Source organism: Euprymna scolopes, chromosome 9, assembly GCF_053919585.1.
Source record: "Euprymna scolopes isolate OS-2025 chromosome 9, ASM5391958v1, whole genome shotgun sequence".
Lineage (NCBI taxonomy): Eukaryota > Metazoa > Mollusca > Cephalopoda > Sepiida > Sepiolidae > Euprymna > Euprymna scolopes.
The window spans coordinates 131,873,453-131,894,996 of record NC_136490.1 but is presented as its reverse complement, the minus strand read 5'-3'; the positions used below and the strand labels follow the sequence as shown (position 1 = coordinate 131,894,996).

General features: G+C 33.7%; 1 protein-coding gene across 1 annotated transcript in view; it reads left to right on the top strand.

Moving 5' to 3' along the window:
* The first annotated feature begins 703 nt into the window (after positions 1 to 703).
* LOC145284841 (YEATS domain-containing protein 2-like) overlaps positions 704 to 21,544 on the top strand; it is a 100,743-nt gene continuing 79,902 nt past the window's right edge. Inside the window, exon 1 of the mRNA XM_080133821.1 lies at positions 704 to 822. The gene's annotated coding sequence lies outside the window, so the exon portion shown is untranslated. The remainder of the gene's footprint in view (positions 823 to 21,544) is intronic.

Sequence of the window (21,544 nt, the reverse complement as noted above, 5' to 3'; positions counted from 1 at the left end):
ATATATATATATATATATATATATATATATTAATATGGTGTTATGAGCAGGAGGATATGGGTCCTTACTCCTTCACTCCTTCATTACTTTTTGGGCAAAACCGGGTCTTCCTACTATTTAATTTTATAAATAAAAAAATTCTTTACCTCAGCAAGATGAAAAAAATAAGTTGTGTTTAAGTAAGACAGACCTGTATTTGTTTTGTTTTGTTTTGTTTTTTAATTAAAAAAAAAAAAAAAAAAAAAAAAAAGTTAACTTCAAATGTTGGGGAAGAAATCACCCCTCCTACCCTCCGAAAAGAAAAAAAATACTATACGCCGAAAATAGTTTTATTCCATTTTATTTATTGTATATAATTTCAATTAATTCTTTGGATTTCTCATATATTTACTACAATTTCTCAGTATATAGTTTTAAATATATCTCCCTTATAATAAAAATAATAGAAAAGCAGGAAAAAAGTTTGAATACCACTACTATTTAAGATTTAAGGGGTTTTTTTCTTAATCACTAGAGTTGTGCCTTTTGTACAAGAAAATCCTCAAACGAACCAGATATTTTCAATTTATTTATTTAAAAATATGTTTGCAAAATATAAACAAATTCTAATTTAAAATCAACAAATTTAGAAGTATGACTAAAATAAGAGCTTGCTTTTAGAATAAGTTGGACTGATGTTTTAGCCCGTAAAATAATTTATTTTCAAAAAATGGATTTGTATTCGTTTGGTGACCTCTGTTTTAAACTGGTCAAACATGCATGCCGTGTTGTTGTTAATCCTACCATCATGGCGACTACCGTTGCACACTTTATCGTGTTTTGGTAAGAAATTAATCAAAATATTTTCTTTATATTTGTGATTTTATTAGCCGATTTTTGAAACATTGAACCCAATTATGTTTCAATGAAGTTGTTCAGTTCTTGAAACGATCGTAAAGCGCCCTGTATAGACATTTTTTTTATCACTCCTACTCTAATTTTATTTTCCACTTCGTTCTCTCTCCCCCACCACATTTTTTTTTTTTTGCTTTTAGTCGTCAAACTCAACACGGTAAAAAAAAATCTGCCGGATGAAAAAGTCTTTGCTTTTCATTAAATTGGATTGAAACTTAATCCGGATATTGCACTCATCTTCTTCTCAACTGATCGATTATTCTCTATACTGAACAACTGTTCTCTTCCACAGAACCGAACCGAACCGTTTCAATTATTCTAAATTCAAAAGCGTCCAGCCCTCTGTCTCACGTCTGTAAAACGTGTGTCGTGTTATGTGTGCTCCGTATAAATCAATGTATAATCTTGAAAACATTGTGTGTTCTTATTCTTATATATTCAGATATCTTTATTTTTATGCAATATATTTATTTTCATCATTACACATATCTATATAAAATATTATGCAGTATGTATTAACATTATATACATTGATATATGTGCTTTTAGCACACACATATATATAAAGAAAATAAATGACAAGTCTACATTCCAAATTTTCATGATGTTAACCATCTTACAATTTATGATACTCATGCAGAGAGTGATGCGTGCTGAAATAATAACGTTATTATTTAAAAAGCCATTCTTAACATGGGGAGGGGAGGGTGTTTTGTACCTATTCTGTACTTTAACCTTACAATTGAATAAAAAAAAACATAAAACTTTGGGTTTGTATTACTGTACACATAGATTCGAAAAAGGTGTAAAAAAAACAAATATATAACAAATAAATGTTATCGAAGGCAAGATAAGTTACTTTTCTACCAAACTGGATATATTTTTCGTGTTTTTATTTAATGTAACATGTTTATTCCGCTCGAAAACCATACAGTGTTTACCGATGTATTGGAAAACTCAAGATGGCGTCTGCTGACTCTCTTTTTAACACGGTAAGTTTGGGAAAAGGTGTTATAAATAAAGAACTGGATAAAATACTGTTAAAACTCGCTCAATATATGTTACCATGACATAGGTTGACATATATTCGGCGGGTTTTTAGTAGTATTTTGTCTATTTTTTTATTTATAACACCTTTTCCCAAACTTACCGTGTTAAAGAAGGAGTGGGGCGCCATCTTGAATTTTCCACGGTAAACACTGTATGGTTTTCGAGCGGAATAAACATGTTACATTGAATAAAAACACGAAAAATATATCCAGTTTGGTAGAAAAGTAACTTATCTTGCCTTTAATAACATTTATTTGTTATATATTTGTTTTTTGACACCTTTTTCGAATCTATGTGTACAAGTACAACAAACCCAAAACGTTAATTAAACCTGGAAATACGATTTAAAAAATAGCGCTGGCTGATCACTCTCTGCATTAGCACCAATTTATTCCTTTAATTACGTTGACACAGTTCTTGGCAGTAACTGTTTCGTAGCGCAGAATCATTCATTTCACTCATATATGATGCGTAAAACTCCTAATTAAAAGTACATTTTTAATCTTCTTTTCCACTATAAAATGAAGGACGTTTAATTAAACATCTGGGGATTTAAATTTATTTGAAAATATATTTCATTCTCCATCATATTGGAAATTGCACCTTTAAATAAAACTTAAGATGAATTATTTCTCACCTGATTTTTTTTTTTTTTTTACTTGGGAGTCACCACTTATCAAGGTCCGACGGCCACTCGGGTATAATCAATGTAAGGAGGTAGTATAGTAAGCATTAATGGTATAAATTGGGTAAAATTTGATTATTTATAGGGACAGCTCAACAAGAACTTGTTTACATTGACTTTGAAGGCTACTATGTTGTATTCAGCTGGGAAGCAGACCAGCGGAACAGTGTTCCACAGGCAGGCAGTTTTGGGAAAAGCTTTGTTCATGGAATCTGCATTTAGATTTAGGCACAGTTAGAAAGTTGGGGGGAAATCGCATACGGTGGTATAGCTAGTTGGATGTTTTGTGTGAAAGTTTGGCAAGGGGGGCGATGGCATGGAGCTTAGTAGAGCACGAGCACTTGCCATGAAAATAATGATTATTACATGAAAATCAGTTCATTTTAAGTATAATTTAAACAAACAAACAAACGGGTAGATTAAATGAAAAAAGATATAAGCATAAAGAACGGATTTGAGGATCTTAGGGTGTTGAGCTTATTAAAGCTACGACTGAAACATGTTTTGATGTTATGTTTGTATAAATATATAAATAAAAATTACAATGCTGCATTATTTGGACACGTTATTTTGTTTGGTACTTTTGCACATATGTTACCGTGCTGAAAAAATAGTTATTTAGAAAGCCATTCTTAACATGGGAAAGGGGAGAGTGTTTTGTAACTATTTTGTGCTTTCATCTAACATTTTAATAAGAAAAATGGGTGCTAGTGCAGTGGCAGTGAGTGCACTTATCCGCGTTTTTTTTTTTTTAATAGTATTTGCAAGTTTAATTAAAGTTTTGATACCTGTTTTTATTAAATTGTAAGGTTACAAAACACCCTCCTCTCCCTATGTTAAGAATGGCTTTCTAAATAATAAAGTTATTATTTCAGCACGGATAAATAAGTGCACTGCACTACTGCAGTGCAGTACTGCACTGCTAGTACCAAAAAAATGTTCGTAGAACTTGAATTTAGTTGAGAATATTATTTTTGGTACTCATGCAGTGCAGTGGCACTGCACTGCATGAGTACCAAAAATAATATTCTCAACTAAATTCAAGTTGTGCACTGCATGAGTCATGCACTTATTGATCCGTGCTGAAATAATAGCTTTATTATTTAAAAAGCCATTCTTAACATGGGAAGGGAAGGGGAGGTTGTTTTGTACTTATTCTGTACTTATACCTTACAATTGAATTAAAAAAAAACCATAAAACTTTAATTAAACTTGGAAATACGATTTAAAAAATAGCGCGGCGGATCAGTAAGTGCATTTAGCACCTATTGATTTTCAAAATAGCATGGTAAATTAAATGCATAAGCACCCTTTGGGCCTTCGGGACAAGATCAAAGTGTAGTATCTGTTCCGGCAGATGCTGCACTTAAGATAATTTGTACCAGTCAATGGAGGGGAAACCCTCTATACTGGGACAATTATTATTTTTGGTAACCAGAGTGCCCCCTTTTTGCCTACTTTTAGGGGAGCTGGTTTTTACCTCACATTAAAAACGGCCTTGTGCCTAATTTGCTCAGTGGGGGAGCAAATAAATACCATCTGTTCCGGCAGATGCTGCACTTAAGATAATTTGTACCAGTCAATGGAGGGGAAACCCTCTATACTGGGACAATTATTATTTTTGGTAACCAGAGTGCCCCCCTTTTTGCCTACTTTTAGGGGAGCTGGTTTTTACCTCACATTAAAAACGGCCTTGTGCCTAATTTGCTCAGTGGGGGAGCAAATAAATACCATCTGTTCCGGCAGATACTGCAAGCTATGACTAGCTATGACTAGCAAAGACCAGATGTGGGGGCAACCCCACATGCCTGACCTTTAACCAGCTCCCATTTCCCACCTCTCGGGAGCTGGTCCCCTTTTTCCCTTCCCCCTCCCTTCACTCCTCACATTAAAAATCGGCCTTGTGCCTAATTTGCTCGGTGGGGGAGCAAATAAATACCATCTGTTCTTCAGATGCTGCAAGCTATGACTAGCTATGACTAGCAAAGACCAGATGTGGGGGCAACCCCACATATTTGACCATTAACCAGCTCCCATTTCCCACCTCTCGGGAGCTGGTCCCCTTTTCCCCCTTCCCCCTCCCTTCACTCCTCACATTAAAAATCGGCCTTGTGCCTAATTTGCTCGGTGGGGGAGCAAATAAATACCATCTGTTCTTCAAATGCTGCACTTCTATTTCTTGTTCTCTTTCGGTGGAGGAGAAATCCTTCACGACTGAGACAATTTTTATTTTTGTACCTTTTCTCCACGTTAAAAAAAACGACCCTGGTGTCTAACTCTGTCCCGTGGGGAGGCATAGTAAATAGGTACAATTATGGGTATTTTTATAGAATTACTCCCGTCTACAATCTAGTATTTTTTTTTTTGGGGGGGGGGGTAACATCATTCTCACAAACACCCTCATCCAATAAAACTATACACCCGATTACTTAATTATTGTCATTACCGTTAAAAGAATTCCTTTTCTAAACACACTAATCTGACTGAATGTTGTAATATTTGTTTTAAACTAATTATTTCTTAGTAGCTGTTATTTATTTATTATTATTTTTTTTTTCGGCGGACCTGAACGAAAATCACTCTCCCTCCCTAAGAACGTTTTTCCGAATAAACACCCTCAATATCCCCATGCTACAAAAGGTTTTCAGTTTTTTGCAATTTTTTCGGTGGATTATTATTGATTGGACACTAATATATGGGGGTGTGATTCTCGTTCAGGTCTACCTTTTTTTCTCTTTAAGTTTGTTTTCTGAAACTACTGTGAAGTTTGATTTTTATTATTTTTTTTTTTAAATATATATTCAAAATGTTTAGAATCTTGCTAAATTCAGATTTTCATTGCTAAAAATTGTCTCTTTAACAGATTCTCGTTTTTTTTTTATTTGTTTATTTTTTTGCTCTTTCTTTCCCGATCGAAAAAAAAGAAGACATTTGACATCGGCTTTTTTTTTTTTTTTTTTTTTTTTCTGTTATTGACTGTGCGAAAACTTGCCATGGATCGTCGCAACATTAACCGACGTTTATTAATTAAATAGTAAAAACAATTTTCAATCTTTAAAAGTGAAGATCAAGGGGAAGAAATCTAATAAATTGTGTCGAAATTGAAAAAAACGGTAAATTTATACAAATACCGTGACAGCGAATTAGTAGAAAAAAATGTACCCTAACCCTAACCCTAACCCAGTTTTCAGATTCGTGTTCAGCACACCGAAACGTAACAGAATACTACGTAAAAGATTTTACTAATTCGCTGTCACGGTGTTTGTATAATAATACCAAAAAAACAACAACAACATTGTTTTAAATGTAATATGTTCTTTGTTAAAAGTATACATGATTGAATGACTAACTGGTTACTGTTAATAACATTGACGACAACACGTGTTGTTATTATTGTTGCTTTTATTATTTGTTTGTTTTTATTCATTGACAATACACAGCCACAGCAACAATGTTAGATCTAATTGCTAAATAAAAGTACAAGTTTTATATATATATATATATATATATATATCCATATATATATATATATATATATATCCATATATATATATATATATATATCCCGGAGGCCGTCCTTGCTTGCTTGAATCTTGTCTTCTATCTTTTAACAACTGAAGAAGAAGCAATAAGCATGCATTGTTGAATAATAAATTGTTATTGTTTCTGTTTCGTATTGTTTCATTTCAAGATCTTATGTGTCTGTGTTTCTCGCCTGTATGTAACATTGATAAATACATGTTGATTTTCTTTTTATTTACTAATAATCAAAAGTTGCAAACATGGGTATATTTAGACTTTTTTTCTCTCTGTAAGCCCAGAAACAGCTTTTTTATATGTATTAAATTTTCATTTTATTGCTACGTATTGATTTTAATGAAACATTAGACCATTGGGGACTTGTTGGGTCATTATTAGTATACTTTTAAATTAATAAATACAGGCAAAAGTTATAGCCTGTTGATTTAGAATGAGTGATTTTGATTGAATTTGTGCATCTTGCACATTTTTGCATTAAATACTAATCTTTATTAATCCCTAATTGTACATGTAATGAATACCATAATACTTAGTTTGTTGCACCTTAGCACCTTATCACAACAAAGGTTCAAGAAAAAATATGTATTTGTTAAGTATTGTTTTTATATTTAAAAATATACATAAATTATGACTTCTGTGTATAAAAAAAAAAAAAAAATTCGTTTTGAACTAATGCCCAATGTCAATAGCACCTCAGGATTAAAAAGCATTAAGCTGTGAAAATTACCAGTTTAGTTTTCAAATCGGATTTTATCCTGATCTTCATTTAAAGATTGTCAGAACGAGCTGCCCATCATATCAGAATAAAGATAGCAATGTGAACAAAGTTTTCTTTGTTTTGTTTTGTTTTTTTGTTTTGTTTTTTTGTTTTAATCTTATTACTGGTAGGGTTATCCAGCGTTCCTTGGGCCTAATGGAGAATGACACATGTTTAGTAAGGACTAAGAAATAACTTTTCTGGATATATTTATTTTTAGTATTTTGATTTCCATCTCCAATTTTTTTTCTCTTTCTTTTAGGCTAACGTAGGAAAAGAAACTGGTTTTGAGACTTTGGTGATTCTATAACCTCCCCCCCCCACACACACACACAAAAAAAAAAATATGCAAAAGACATCAGATTGGAAACTGGAGTCATTCTATAAAATTAGTTAATATTCAGAAAATTTATGGTGCAACTTTATTATAGTGTGTCTTCAAAAAATTGCTTTTCAGAGAAAAACAGTATTACGAACTTACATGTCATGCCAAAAGTAAAACAGAATTTTTCGAACTTGCTGCTTTTCATTATAAATTAATCTTTTAGAAGATCAAAATCAGGGGAAGATAACTGTATTCTGCTGTTCAAGTTGCTTTTTGTAGAATCCGATGATATTGTCTTTCAGGTCGGCTATCTTGCTTCTTCTTGATATACTATACACTTTTTTCTAAAAATCAGCTCTAGCACATCTGGACCATTTTTCATGATTTTTGGAATTTGTACTAATTTTTGAATTGACACATAAATATGTAATAATGTTTTTCCCTGAAATGCCTTTGTTCGAAAATACACGATTGGGTTAAAGGATACGCTATAGCAAAGTTGCACCAAATTTACAACATAGAGAACATTAGAGGAAGTATACCGAGACGTTTTAGATTAATTTTTGAGGGAAACTACCTTACTCGAGTTCCATCATTACTGATCATCACAGTGTTATCTCACCGTCTACCTGACACGCATTCACGCCTACCTTTTAAATTATTCTTTTCTGTCAATAGCTCAAATGGTATGGAACACAGCTGGGGCACTTAGTTTTGATTCTAGCTGATGGCACCCAACTCTTTTTTTTTTTTTTTTTTTTTTTTTTTTTTGGAAATCACTACTATATATTAGATACAATATAATATTCAATAGAGGAATGCAATTTGCATGAATGAAAATATATTTAAGCATATTTTACGACGTCAGACTTTGAATCAGCCTCTTCACATCTCACTTTTTTGTTTGAGGTTTTTATGTACATCATAAACAATTATTTGTTATTTACTGCAAGGGAAGAGGACGAGGAGGTCTATTTTGCCCATGACAGTATAGGCACTAGGCAGACGTATACTTTAGATCAATTTTGGTCATATGATACATTGTCATCATTTTCACATCTGTATTACGAGGAAAGGTATGAATACGCAATTTCCTCCCTCTTACTCAGCTATGGATAAAACTAGCAACTTGTATTCAGTTAATTGTTGACAGCAAATAAGTGTTTACCTCACTCCAACCGTCGGGGAGAGGGAGGGGGTGACAGAAGGTTAGAAGATGGGGCAGAATAAGCCAGCGCTCCTTAAAAAGAACCACTCTAGCTTTGCAAACAATGTCTGAGTAGTCCCATCAGCATTCCCATGTGAAAATGTCTCAGACAACAAGGAATAAACTTACGCCACTCGAAGGCAAGGAGGCAAAGTCTGAAAGGTGAACCTCCTAGGACTACCCAGAGTGGATGTCTCAGCCTGACAGCTAAAAGCCACTGAACTGCTCTCATTTCTGGTGAATCAGAACCTTAACTGGTGTGCACCATCAATCACAGCAGAATGCCAAATAAATGGCATGAACTGAAACAATTAGTGCATATTTTTGCAGGTATCATGCTTCGACATTAAATAACCCAATATGTTATAAAACAGACGAGCAAATTATTCTAGCAAATGTCACATTGCTAGGTCTAACAGTCTAAAATAGTTGATGAATGCACAAATCGATATATACACACTTCTTTTATATCAATGAATTACACACATATAACTAATTTGGCATTAACAGCAAAACTTTCAAAAGTAAGAATTGTATTGTTCTTTTGTTTTCTTTTGGGTTTTTTTTATGTTCTTATTTACTTGCCTCTCCACAAGGGCAGAATTAGACACATCTCAAACCAGCTGTATTTACCCGATATTGCCTGAGTGAAATAATATTGCTAGTGTTTACTTCCTTCCCAAATTAAGAATATGTGACACAAGGTCAGAAGGTGGGGAGAGTCAAGCAAGCATCCTCAAAGAAGGAGCACTTTGGCCTATTAGAAATTGCCTGGACAGCCTCATCAGCATTCCCTGATCCAGGTGACTCAGGCAGCAAGTAATAAACTTACTTCATGTGAAAAATGGGAGGTAAAGCCTGGTAGTGTAGACATCCTAGAACTGCACAGAACAAGGAATAAGGCCAGTCAACAGGGAAAATGTCATTTCAACAATGGTCTAGAATCTGTTAGAATTGTTACGTGGTGGTAAGTAACATGCACAAACACAAGAAATAGTTTTATTAACATAGAAGTGTGTCCAAGTATCTATAGGCTCAGTTCATTACTCTGTTTGTCATGCTTAAGTTTGAAATAACACTTCTATAGGTCTGTCATGCTTCAATTTGAAATATTTTTATCGGTCTGCCATGCTTAAGTTTGCAATAGTATTTTCGTCATTAAATACACAGATTTAATTGACACAAAACCTGTCCATGTTGTATTTTATCCAGTGTTTTAACCATTAAGCTATCATTATATTATTTGTATAAAATAAACTTTGAGATTAAAAATAGCATGGAGGCTGTCTTATCAGTTTTGAACTGTCTACTGCCCCCAGTGATGAATGATCCAATGACTAAAACACAACTGGACCTTCTGATTAGAAGAAGGAAAATGTCTTAAATTTAGAGTTATGCAAGCTTTTTATTTATTTATTTATAATTTGTTCATGACTTTTTATTGTAGGTTGGCTTGAAGATATTCTCCATAATTTTTTTTTTTAAATTTCACATTCAATCTGATTATGATGATTTGGACATGCTCTCTTCCCAAATTAAAAATGAGTTGAACAAACTCTTTGATATCTCTACTGATGTTGGAACGGTTCAATAATTTTCCCCAGATTCCAATACAATAACTGATTTAGTTTCTGATTCAAAAATTGCCTTAAAAATGTAAAATTTCATTAGTGGTGAATTTAGGTATTTATTTGCTTCCCCACGAAAGCAAATGTGACACAAGGTAGTTTTTAATGTGGGGGGAAAACCAGCTCCCCAAAAAGGGGACACTCTGGCAGTATCCAAAAATTGACATTGACCAAGGACCAATTAACTTAAGTGAAGCACCAGAACAGATACTACACTTTAAGATATTAAATTTTTTATTCAGGCAAAAATTAACATAAAACTTAGGCACAAGGCCAACTCAAAAAGGGGGGTGGGTCGTTGGTCATCCTTGTCACTTTAGCACTAAACAAATGTTTCTCTTAGCTAGGATCTTCTTTCACCATAATACCGCATTCGCCCTTTCGTACTTGGGGACGTCCTACTTAGCACTCAATTTTTTTTATCTTGGCCTTCGGGCCAAGAAAGAAAAAATTATAATGAATTTAGCAGAGAGTCTTAATCTTTATTTAAATGTACATATATTATTTTTTATTTGGTAAACTCCTAATTTTTTCCCCTTGGGTATTGTATCGAATATCTTGGTAAAATCATTGTGACATTTTTTTACATTTTTCACTTATGCTATTTTTTTTCCTATTTAATCTACTTGTGCCATTTTTACCTAAATTACTTTTCATGTATAAATTTTACTCATACTAGTAATTTAGAATCAATAAATATTTATCATTTTATTATTAACTAGCAGTACCTGTTAGCTGGTGTTGCCTGGTGGAAGCATGACAGATCCTGGAGAGAATCGGTAAAGGACCTCCTTCAAAAACAAATTAAATTACAGTTGTTGTTGGTGATCACTACAATCTCTGGAAAATAGTGGGCACTGGTGGCCGTGGTCCAAATGAAATAATCTGGCTCCCACTGTCGGACATTGTTTTCCAGTGCCAGCTATTGAAAGCCACTGTTTGTAATTATCTGCACTGTTGGTTACTGCCGATAATCTGCAGATACTGGCTGATTATAAATAAAACATTTATTAACTCTTTAGATTGAATGAAAACAGAAGTAGATAACTGCCTTCTACTGATGACAGTATATTTCAAGTTGGCTATCGTTTTTATTCTCAGTATAGTGCATGCATATTTTTTCTCAAAGTAGCTCTAGCATATCCTCTAAATAATAAAATACTCCACAGAAAGTAAAAGTTTTTAAAAAAAACAAACAAATATATTACAAATAAGTGTTTCTGTAGCCAATAAAATGTACGTTGAAACCTACCTGCATATTTTTTATGTTTTATTTGAAAGTGTTTAATCAGTTCTAAAAATATAGTGTCGACATGATAAGTCACAGCTATTATGACTAGGTAATCGGCCAAGAATATAAAAAAATTTAATCCTCAACAGGAATAAAAAATAAAAAAACAAAACAAATATAGCATAATTATAGTTTTGATAATCGCTCAAAAATCTAAAATTAAATATTGGTAGACGTAAAATAAATTTTTTAGGGTCATTTTTTTTGGGGGGGGGGGTGAGAGGCGTGTTGGTATTTTGTGCATGTTTACATTCCCAAACCAATGCTGTATTTACATTTTGATAGTGTTCTGTCTAAGCAAGAAAAGAGCAATACGCGTTTGCTTACATTTTATGTTCCGTGTGTGCAAGGAAAGATTTAGCAGTGCATGTTAAAATGCCAATAATTCTCAAACCTTTCATTAGAGCTCACCGTAGTAAAATTTTAAGGGTTCCAGTATTTAATTTTAATATTATTGAGCGATTATCAAGACTTGAAAGAGGGTGTATATGTTTTTTATGTGTGGAAGTTATGTATCGTTTATTTTTGCTGATGTATGGTAACATGCTGAATTGTTCCAAATAAGTTGCCATTATTTTTTTAACATTTGGACAATTTTAAATTACTTATAGTTAAATTTCGAGACGGCCAAAAACTGAAAGAAGGAAAGAGGGTATTTTTTTTTTTTTTTTATGACCTAACCCAGCGTAGTATAAACACCTCCAACCTCCCGTGTTAAGAACAATTTTCGGAATAAACACCCCCAATCTCGGAAACTGTTCTTAACATGTGGAGGTTGGGGGGTGTTTATTCCGAAAGCCGTTCTTATCACGGGGAGGTCAGGGTGTTCATACTAAGCTGGGTTTAGTCGTTAGAAAATACCTTAATGTAGGCCGTATAGACCTAATTGGCCCCGAAAAAAATTGTTAGTTGTTAAATAACACTGGGTTACATTGTACAAAAATACCAAAATAACTTTCCATATACAAAAAAAAAAAATGAAAAATATATTTGGTAAATTAATGAAAAAAAAAAAAAAACAGAAAAGATAAGTTTTTACATTAGGTCCACCTCCACAATTTTCTTTTAAATGGCGACTTTTAAGATTTTCGACTATGCTGAATAAGAAAATATCATTTAAATTTGGCAGAGACAAGTAGTTTTAGAGATACAAAGACTCGTATTATACACTTTAATTCCCTGGCACCATGTTTGTACATACGTGCAATAAACAAATCTACTTTTCTGCAACTGACACAGCTCTCCCAATTTTTTTTATAGTGGGTGGGTATGCTGACAACGACTAGCCATTAAATTCAGGGTAAATATTTTCTCCACACCCCCAAATGGGGTGTTTATTACAAAAGCCATTCTTAATATGGGGAGGTTGGGGGTGTTTATTCAAAAAGACACTGGAGGAGGACCTAATGTATAAAAATACAAAAAAAATAATAATTAAAAATAGTAAAAATTATGAATTTATTATGATAGGTTGTTTTTCTGATCTTTTTTTAATGACTTCTGTTTGCTCAGTATAATCTGACGGTTTTCATTGTTCGTCGAACGTTGCTGAGCAAGACAAACAGAAAAACGGGATTTAAACTTCAGAAGTACCAGTTGATGTATAAAAAGAAAAAAATAAGGAAATGTTAATCATTAAGCCCCGACTGATACGATATTGGTCAAAAACTGAAGAAAGACTATACAAACAAACAAAAAATATATCAAAGAATTTTTTGGGAATTGGAAATTAAACTAAAATTAATAATTTTAGTTTAATTTCCAATTCCCAAAAAATTCTTTGATATATTTTTTGTTTGTTTAAAACTTCATATTCTATTGCTGGTATTATCTTCATATATAATAAAATGATTGCAGATATTCCCCTCTGGACCAAAAAGTTACATTTTTTTTTTTTTTTTCTGATTTCCGATTCCAACTAATCATCCCACCACACTAATCCCTACAGTAATAAAATTGTGTGATCATTTTGCTTTTGTCTGTGTTTCTTCCCTTTGTCATTTTGACGTTATTATTTTATTGATTACTAGCAGTTCAGCCCAGCTTTGTTCGGGCCTTATGTACTGTTCATAACTTTATGTGCATATGTATATATTAAAAAGTTTGACTCATGCCCAAGTAACCTACATCTAAAATTTCAAGTGTTTAGAACCAAAATTGATGCAAGAGTTTAGTAGAGTCTGCAATGGTTAACTCTTTCAACTTTGACCTCCTGGCATCCAAATTTTTGCCCAAAAACTAATTAAAAAGCTTGTTGCATGTCTGAATACCCTTCATGTAAAATTTTAAATGTTTAGACCCAAAATTGGCTGAATAATTTGCTAGAGACCACAAAAGTCAAATCTTTTGACCTTTGATCTCTTTGCAGCCAAATTTTCAGTCAAAAACCGATTAAAAAGCTTGCCCTATGTCTGAATACACTTTATGTAAAATTTCAAATGTTTAGACCAAAAATTAGCTGAGTAATTTGGTGGAGACCACAGAAGTCAAATTTTTTTTAGCTTTGACCGCAATTTTGATCCTTAACATTTATTGTTTGGGGCTCAAATCAAATTAAAACATTTGATCCATGTCCAAGTAACCTACATCTAAAATTTCAAGTGTTTAGATCCAAGTTTGGTAGAGTGTTTAGATCCAAGTTTTTAATCGGTTTTTGACTGAAAATTTGGCTGCAAAGAGATCAAAGGTCAAAAGATTTGACTTTTGTGGTCTCTAGCAAATTATTCAGCCAATTTTGGGTCTAAACATTTAAAATTTTACATGAAGTTTTCAAAGGTCAAATCATTGAACTTTGAACCCTTAACAGTTAAATTTCAGGCTGAAAACCGATTAAAAAGATTTTCCCAAATCTCAATATCCCTTATGTCGAATCTCGAGTCTGTAAACTTAAAATTGACAGAGTAGTTTGGTAGGGAAATATACACACACACCTACACACAATTTCACTTTTATAGATGTATAGCTTTTATTAAATGATTTTATTGAAATAAAAAATGGAACCAATTTTCATAAAAATAACTATTCACAAAAATATTACGAAATTAAATCTATTTTTCACATGTTTTATTTTACTTCAAAGTTCTCAAAAATCAAGGGGCATCCTTCTAGAGGCTAACAGTTGATCTCTGTATGAGATACATAGATATTCAAATATTCCAGTAAAGTTCCTCATTTACATCTCAAACACTGAGTTAGTAAAGAAGTTAAGAACATAATTTTCCTCTCCTCATTTGACCATTTAATTATGTTATAATATACCTTTCTTGTGGTCTCTTGATCTTACTGGAGTCCATGATTTTCCTCATGTCTGGAGTATCCAGCTTCATGCTGTTACTTGAGGTAACATCACTTGGAGAAGGTACATTATTTCTTATTAAAAACTAGTATGGATTAGCCATACTGAGGAGATCTTATTTGAGCTATGCTATGTGATTTTAAGTATTTAGTCAGTTTATTTCTATATAGAAGTTTCCTCATGCCAGGTTGTCTTGACAAACCACTGTACAGAGAGACCTTAGATACTCAATGATAGTGTCTCGTAGACATTCAATGTGACTTTGAAATTCAACGTAATTTGAAGCACATAAACTGACATATACGCTGCGTGTCAAATTATTAACGAGATAACATTTTTTTTACCAGTTTCAGAAACTTACCAGTAGTTTTGTATCAAAAGCTTCGGAAATGTTGGCAATGCTGAGCTGTGCTTACTGTGAAATTTTCGTACTGTTTCACGCAATGTAAACAACTTTTCATTGTAATTGCTGAAGCCACGGTATTTGAGGTGTGTCAAATTATTAACAAGGCAGTTTGTTTTGTCACTAAAATGGGTTGTAAAGGTGGTTTGATTAGTTCTGAAAAGAGTACTATTAGAGAACAGCTAGCAAAAGGTAAAACTATCCTTGAAATATCGAAAATGATAACAAGGTACCATCAAACTGTGAAGAACTTTTTCAAGGACCCTACAAAGGTAAGTAAGAGAGCTGATAAAGGTAAATCTAAAGTTGTTTCATGCCGTTCTCTACTCCAAATTAAGCGTGAAGTTGTTAAGAACCCTGGGTAGAGAAGTCTTTGACCAAGCCGGATTGAAGAATGTCTCAAAAAGTACTCGATGTTGCCTTCTGAAAGAAGTGGCAAAGTCTGTTAAGCCTGTGACAAAGCCGCCATTAAAGCAACATTAAATACAAAACCGATTGAAATGGGTAGAGGACAACATGAAAACGGATTTTTCCAAAGTTTTGTTCATGGATGAAGTGCGTGTCACTCTTGATGGCCCAGATGGTTGGAGCAAGGGATGGATCCTAGATGGACAACATTGTCATCAGCGTTTAAGGCGCCAACAAGGTAATGGTGAGATAATGATTTGGGCTGGGATTATTGAAGGTACTTTAGTTGGCCCATGGAGAGTCCCAGAAGGCGTAAAAATGACATCAAATGCTTACATGGCTTTTCTAAAAGAGCACCTTGAACCATGGCTAAAGAAGCAAAGGTTGACGTTCAGAAGAACCATTATTTTTATGCAGGATAATGCTCCCTCTCATGCAGCAAACAAAAGCAAAGAGTATTTGCAACAACTGGAGTTCTCTGCGCTACGGAAGATGAACTGGCTTGCGAATTCACCAGATTTGAACCCAATTGAGAACCTTTGTAGTATCATGAAGTGATGCCTCTATACAAGTGGATGCCAATTTAAGAGGAAAGATAAGTTGTGGGATGCTCTCCAAGGGGTATCGCGAGAAATAACTGTTGACGAAATTACAAATTTGGCTAATTCTGTGGACCAATGTCTTTTACAAGTTATTTATAAAAAAGGATCCCCTACTAATTATGTCAACATAGAAATTGCTATGTAGGTATTGTGTTCTAAGCATTTTCTCTAGTTCATTTAATGTTTGAAAATTATTTCAATAAACAAGTTATGGGTATATTGTTTTTTTTTCTTAGCCTTGTTAATAACTTGACACACTGATATCAACAGATATTTCTATCTTCTGCTATAGTTTCACTAATACTGCTTTAAATACTTTTATTTTCTGACTGGAGTAGGTGAATAGTATTGTAAGCATTTTCTCAAAGTTTCATGGATTTTTATTCACTCATTCCTTAAATATTTAAAAAAATGTAAACTCGTTAATAATTTGATACGCAGTGTAGAATGCCATTTCTGCGTTTGAAAACATCATATATTAAAATATAAAATTATTTACATCAAATAATTTTAGAGATTAAAACCAAACGATACAGTAATAAGTAAATTTAATTTTTAAATTCTTTTGTTTAAATTCTTTTTTTTTTTTTTTTTTTAAATAATCTTGTAAAATAGAAAAGCTAAAAAGTGAAAGAACAGTGAAAGTATAAGCAGACGTTAATTTTAAATTTATGATAATTTCAGTCACTTAATCTAGTTGGACCACCTAAGTTAAGCTACTTTGAATATGGCTAATACAAAGATGAGTAACAGTAAATAATTATTTTTTATTTTTAAGCAATGAATATTTTAAAGATTAAAAAAAAAGAAACAATAAATATTCCATTTAATGAGGAGAGTAGGTTACAGTGGCCAAGTAGTTAACAACATGGATTGAAAACTTGGATGCGTCAAGTTTCGAATCCAATTTGTTCCACGTAAAAACTTTCATCAAAAACAACGTTTGGCCTTGTGTATTATCTCCTGAACAGGATGTAAATAAAATACATATTCAATCATCATCATAATAATAAGCAATTGATTAAAAATGTTAAAAAAATAAATGATTTTCTCATCAACACCATTTCATAAAAACTCTGAAATAATAGATTAGTTTTTTTTTTCTTTTTGCACGATAAAATTTTAGTTCAATTTGTTTTTAAAATGTTAATTGAAAAGAAGACCTTTCAGCAGGCTCAGTCTCGAAAGACAAAGGATATCCCCTGTAGAGGCAGCTGTGCGTGTAATTGTGAGGCAAGGGTTGCGCAATCTCTAACCATGCGTCTCCTGAATCTCCCTAGACATGGCCAATGAGGGTGGTTGATTGGTGGAAGATGAAACTTTTTTGACAATGACTCCCTTTGTCGCTGTTTGCATTCCCAGCAAGTCTGCCATGCTCCACTGACACCTTAATCTAAAGTCTCTGTCACAAGGAGAAGTCCAGGACAACTGGAAACAATGCCGAGATAAGCGGAGAGCACATACAGCACCTAGAAGTCTCAAATGATCACCCATTTAGTACTGACCAGGTTCAATGTTGCTTAACTTTGGTGATCCAGCGGGAACTGGTGTGTCGACGTGGTTATGCCGTATTCATACAATAAATAGATTTTTAAAAAAATATAAATTCAGTTACACACTTCTTAAAATTGAACATAATTTTTGTTTTGCCGGCTTTATCTACCATTTTTTAATGAGAGCCACACATAGGGATCTCAAAATCTAGTTTATTCTTTTTTTCTCTTTTTATGCTTCAGTTTGAAGAGATCAAGGGAGCTAACTCCTGGAGTCAACACTTAATTCCATTATGATTTAAATTTATATCTAAGGGTGCTTTTAAAGATAAACATTGTCCTTTTTATGGTTGTTATCTGTACTTTCTACAACTTGCTCTTTCAGAAATTGTATCTAAGTATTAATTTTTTTTCTTTTTTTTTTTTTCATTAGGCCAGTTGCTCCTACTACAACCGGTATAATGTTTATTTCTTTCAGAGACCATGAGATTTTTTAGTCATTTTTTAAGTTCTGGTACTTTTTTTAATCTTTCTTGTCCAGTTCTACTAAGACCATAGTCATTTAGAATGGTTACATAAATAATGAGCATGGTCTTTTCAGGTTTGTTCTAGATAAGTCTGGTCTGATGGCCTTGTCTCATATATTTGCTTGCCTATATATTTTTGTCATAGTACACAGTCACGTTTCTATTTGACATTATTGGTGGAGGATCATGCTCCCAGATGTTTGGCGATCTGTCAAATTGCATCCCTCCACAGATCTCCCAAGACATGGCCAATGAGGGTGGTTGATCGGTGGAAGATGAAACTTTTTTGACAATGACTCCCTTTGTCGCTGTTTGCATTCCCAGCAAGTCCGCCATGCTCCACTGACACCTTAATCTAAAGTCTCTGTCACTTGTCAGCTGGAAGGAGTTAATTTACAATCTAATCTTCCCTATCTCTCTGCTTGAGTGGCACAAACATATCGGTGGATAGCTGAGGGCCTAGAAAACACCCATCAAGTAGGATTTGACTGAACTCTCAGGTTCACATGTGGTTGACCTTTGATAGTGAAAGTAAGATAATTAGCAATTTATTACGAAAATCGCTCTAGAAAACCAACCAACAATAAGTGTGAGATGGATAGATTCTGATACAGAAAACAGCAATTCTCTCCCCTTTGTCAGAAACATTGATAAGGAAGCAAGAGTTAGGTGGTTGGCAAAAGTAAACTCATGGTCTACTTTCTACTCTCCTTTTGATTCTTGTTCTGACTTTGCTTAGGACCACTGTGTATGACCCGCTATTGTCCAGAATCTAATGTACTGAAGGGAACAAGGTGTCCCAACCGTACCAGGGTGGGTGCCACTGCAACAACAACAAAAACATGTAGATTAAGCTACTTTTCTATGAGGGATAAAATCGACAGAAAGGTTTCATTTGGTTATTTCATCCAGTTGTGGATTTTAATTGTTAGCCCCAGTCTTCTTTATAGTTACATGTCATCAGTCAACAGGTAGAATATCATATATTGAAGCATTTGTCATCTGTCTGACCTGATAGATATATATAAGTGCATATTCTTACATGTTCCTAAAGTCATGCATGTTCTCGCAAAAATCTCTGGATCCTACACTATTTTATTTACCTCCTTTTCAGAAGATCAAGTATGGGTTTAAGGAAAGTGTTTCTGTGGAATGAACTGGATTTGAACTTGGCACACCTAAGTTTGAGTCTATATCATTAACCACTGAGCCATCATCATCATCATCATCCCGTGGATTATTTGAACTACTATTTCAAGTCCTACACTTTTTCCTATACCTCCATTACATAACCAAGAACCCAGTAATATGCAAAAAATGGATCAATGTGATAGGAGAAAAAAAAAAAGCAGATGAAAAGTATTTTTCTTTGTTCTTTGAAGTTTTCTCTACTTTCTTTCTTCATGTCTTTTTTTTTTCTTTGTCTTTTCTTTTTTTTCTGTGTTTTTTTTTCGCTTAGATAGATCATACAATAAACAAACAGAAAATAAAACAAAAGTTAATTTATAAAATCTACGTTTTAAACCTACAAATAAAAGACAATGCTTAATAGATACGTTCTAGATTAGAAACTTTAAAGAAAACGTATCTAATATTAGAAATAGAACAAGTTAATTAGCTTAAACAACTCGTCAAAGAACTTCTTATCTGTCGCTTTGAGTTTAACATGTGCAAGCACACCCACCACCATTAAACAATTAAATATTTAAAAAATAGAAAACTCATACGAAGGCTATTTTGTTTTTAATGGAAATCACTCCTAACAAAGCATGAAGCCACTTGATGTAAGAGGCACAAAGAACGAAAGACAGTTGATGCAAACACAAGAGATTCTTATTGACCTAAGTTTTAAAAAGACCACGGCTATCGGTAGGAGGAAAACGGTCAACTGTAAGAGATTTCCACAAGCTTGCAGTTCTTGAAAAGAATTTACTAAAATAAGAAGCTGTATTATAATGAGGTATGTGAACAGTGATTTGAATTGATGAAGGTACTCCATTGATGTAAGTCACTCCAAAGAAGGCATAAAGCCACTTGATGTAATGAGCTCCAAAAATGAAACATGATTAATGCAAAGACAGGAGATGCCTATTGACTTTAGTCTTGATAAGACCAGTACTGTTGGTAGGAAGAAAACAGCAGAAAGAGAGTTCTACAAGCTCATATTGCTGTGAAACAATGTGTTAGAATATATAAGGTGGGTGCAAAGATAATGTCATTTTTTGACATTCAACTTCATGTAAAAAAACGACATTATTTTTGCACCAACTTAATAAGTTACAAATGATATTGAAATATATATGTACAAGAATCCATTGAATGATTTCACTTCGTTCACAGTATTAAGAAATTGTGTGCATGTGACCCTCACAATTTCATCATAGCATCCATTGTATGAGTACATGTGCGTAGGGCTCCCCTTTGTGCACGGGTTCCAATTATTAACAAACTTGTGTAAGAGTTTAAAAACCAGACACCCTGTAATAGATGTAGGATCTTTCAACAGGCCTTTATTATAGCGTTTCACTCCAACTTGAGATCCATCATCAAAAAGTGTCTGAGACCTCTCTCAGGTTCACATTGGAGCATGCCTCACTTAGGGGATAGTCTGTGAGAATATGTGCAATAGTCTGCACGTCATCGCCACAGGGACACTGAGCGTCCTGTACATAGCCCCACTTGTGCAGGTCATTCCGCCGTGTTTTGTCAACCTTCGCTCAGACTCTGTTGAGTGTTGCCTTCTCTTTATTGGGGTGTTCTGAGCCTGCTGAGAGGTCTTCTTTCAATGCCGGAAGAGCCTTGTTGTTGTTGTCTTTGACTGATTCATTCCACCAATGCAGGTGGAACGACACTAGTGTTGTTCGTCTGAGGCTTGTGACAGTGGCAAAGCTCTTGTGAGATGGTAGTCGCTGTGGCATCTCTTGGTGTCCAAATTTCAACAGGTATGGGCATAATGAGGCTCACTCGCGTGATCAAAGATAAAAGATAATTTTTGATGACTGAAAATGATTTTTAATTTTGTTTATTTTATTCCTAGAACATCTGCAGATGGTGTAATGGCAACCAAAAATGGACTTGGCATCTTATGTTCAAGTTCTACTTGAGGAAAGGTATGAATTCATCTATCGTCTTCCCCATTATCTAAAGAAGAAATAGGGTAGACAAAACTTTCAAGCCAAGACAGAGCAATTTGTCTACAGAAAAAGAAAACTGCAACAACATCAATCCTTAAAGCAACTAATTCATTCCAGAATGTTTTTGCTGTTGCTGCTATTATCATCCTCATCATGTTTTAGTATTTAAGATGCTGTTAAAATCCCAGACTCCAAGATGAGCAGCACCAATGTCTCATGTCTATTCACCATTCAGTCTGATCCATAGGGTTGATATCAGCAGTCAAGTCATTAAAACCACATTTCCCTTGGTCTTTCATACACCT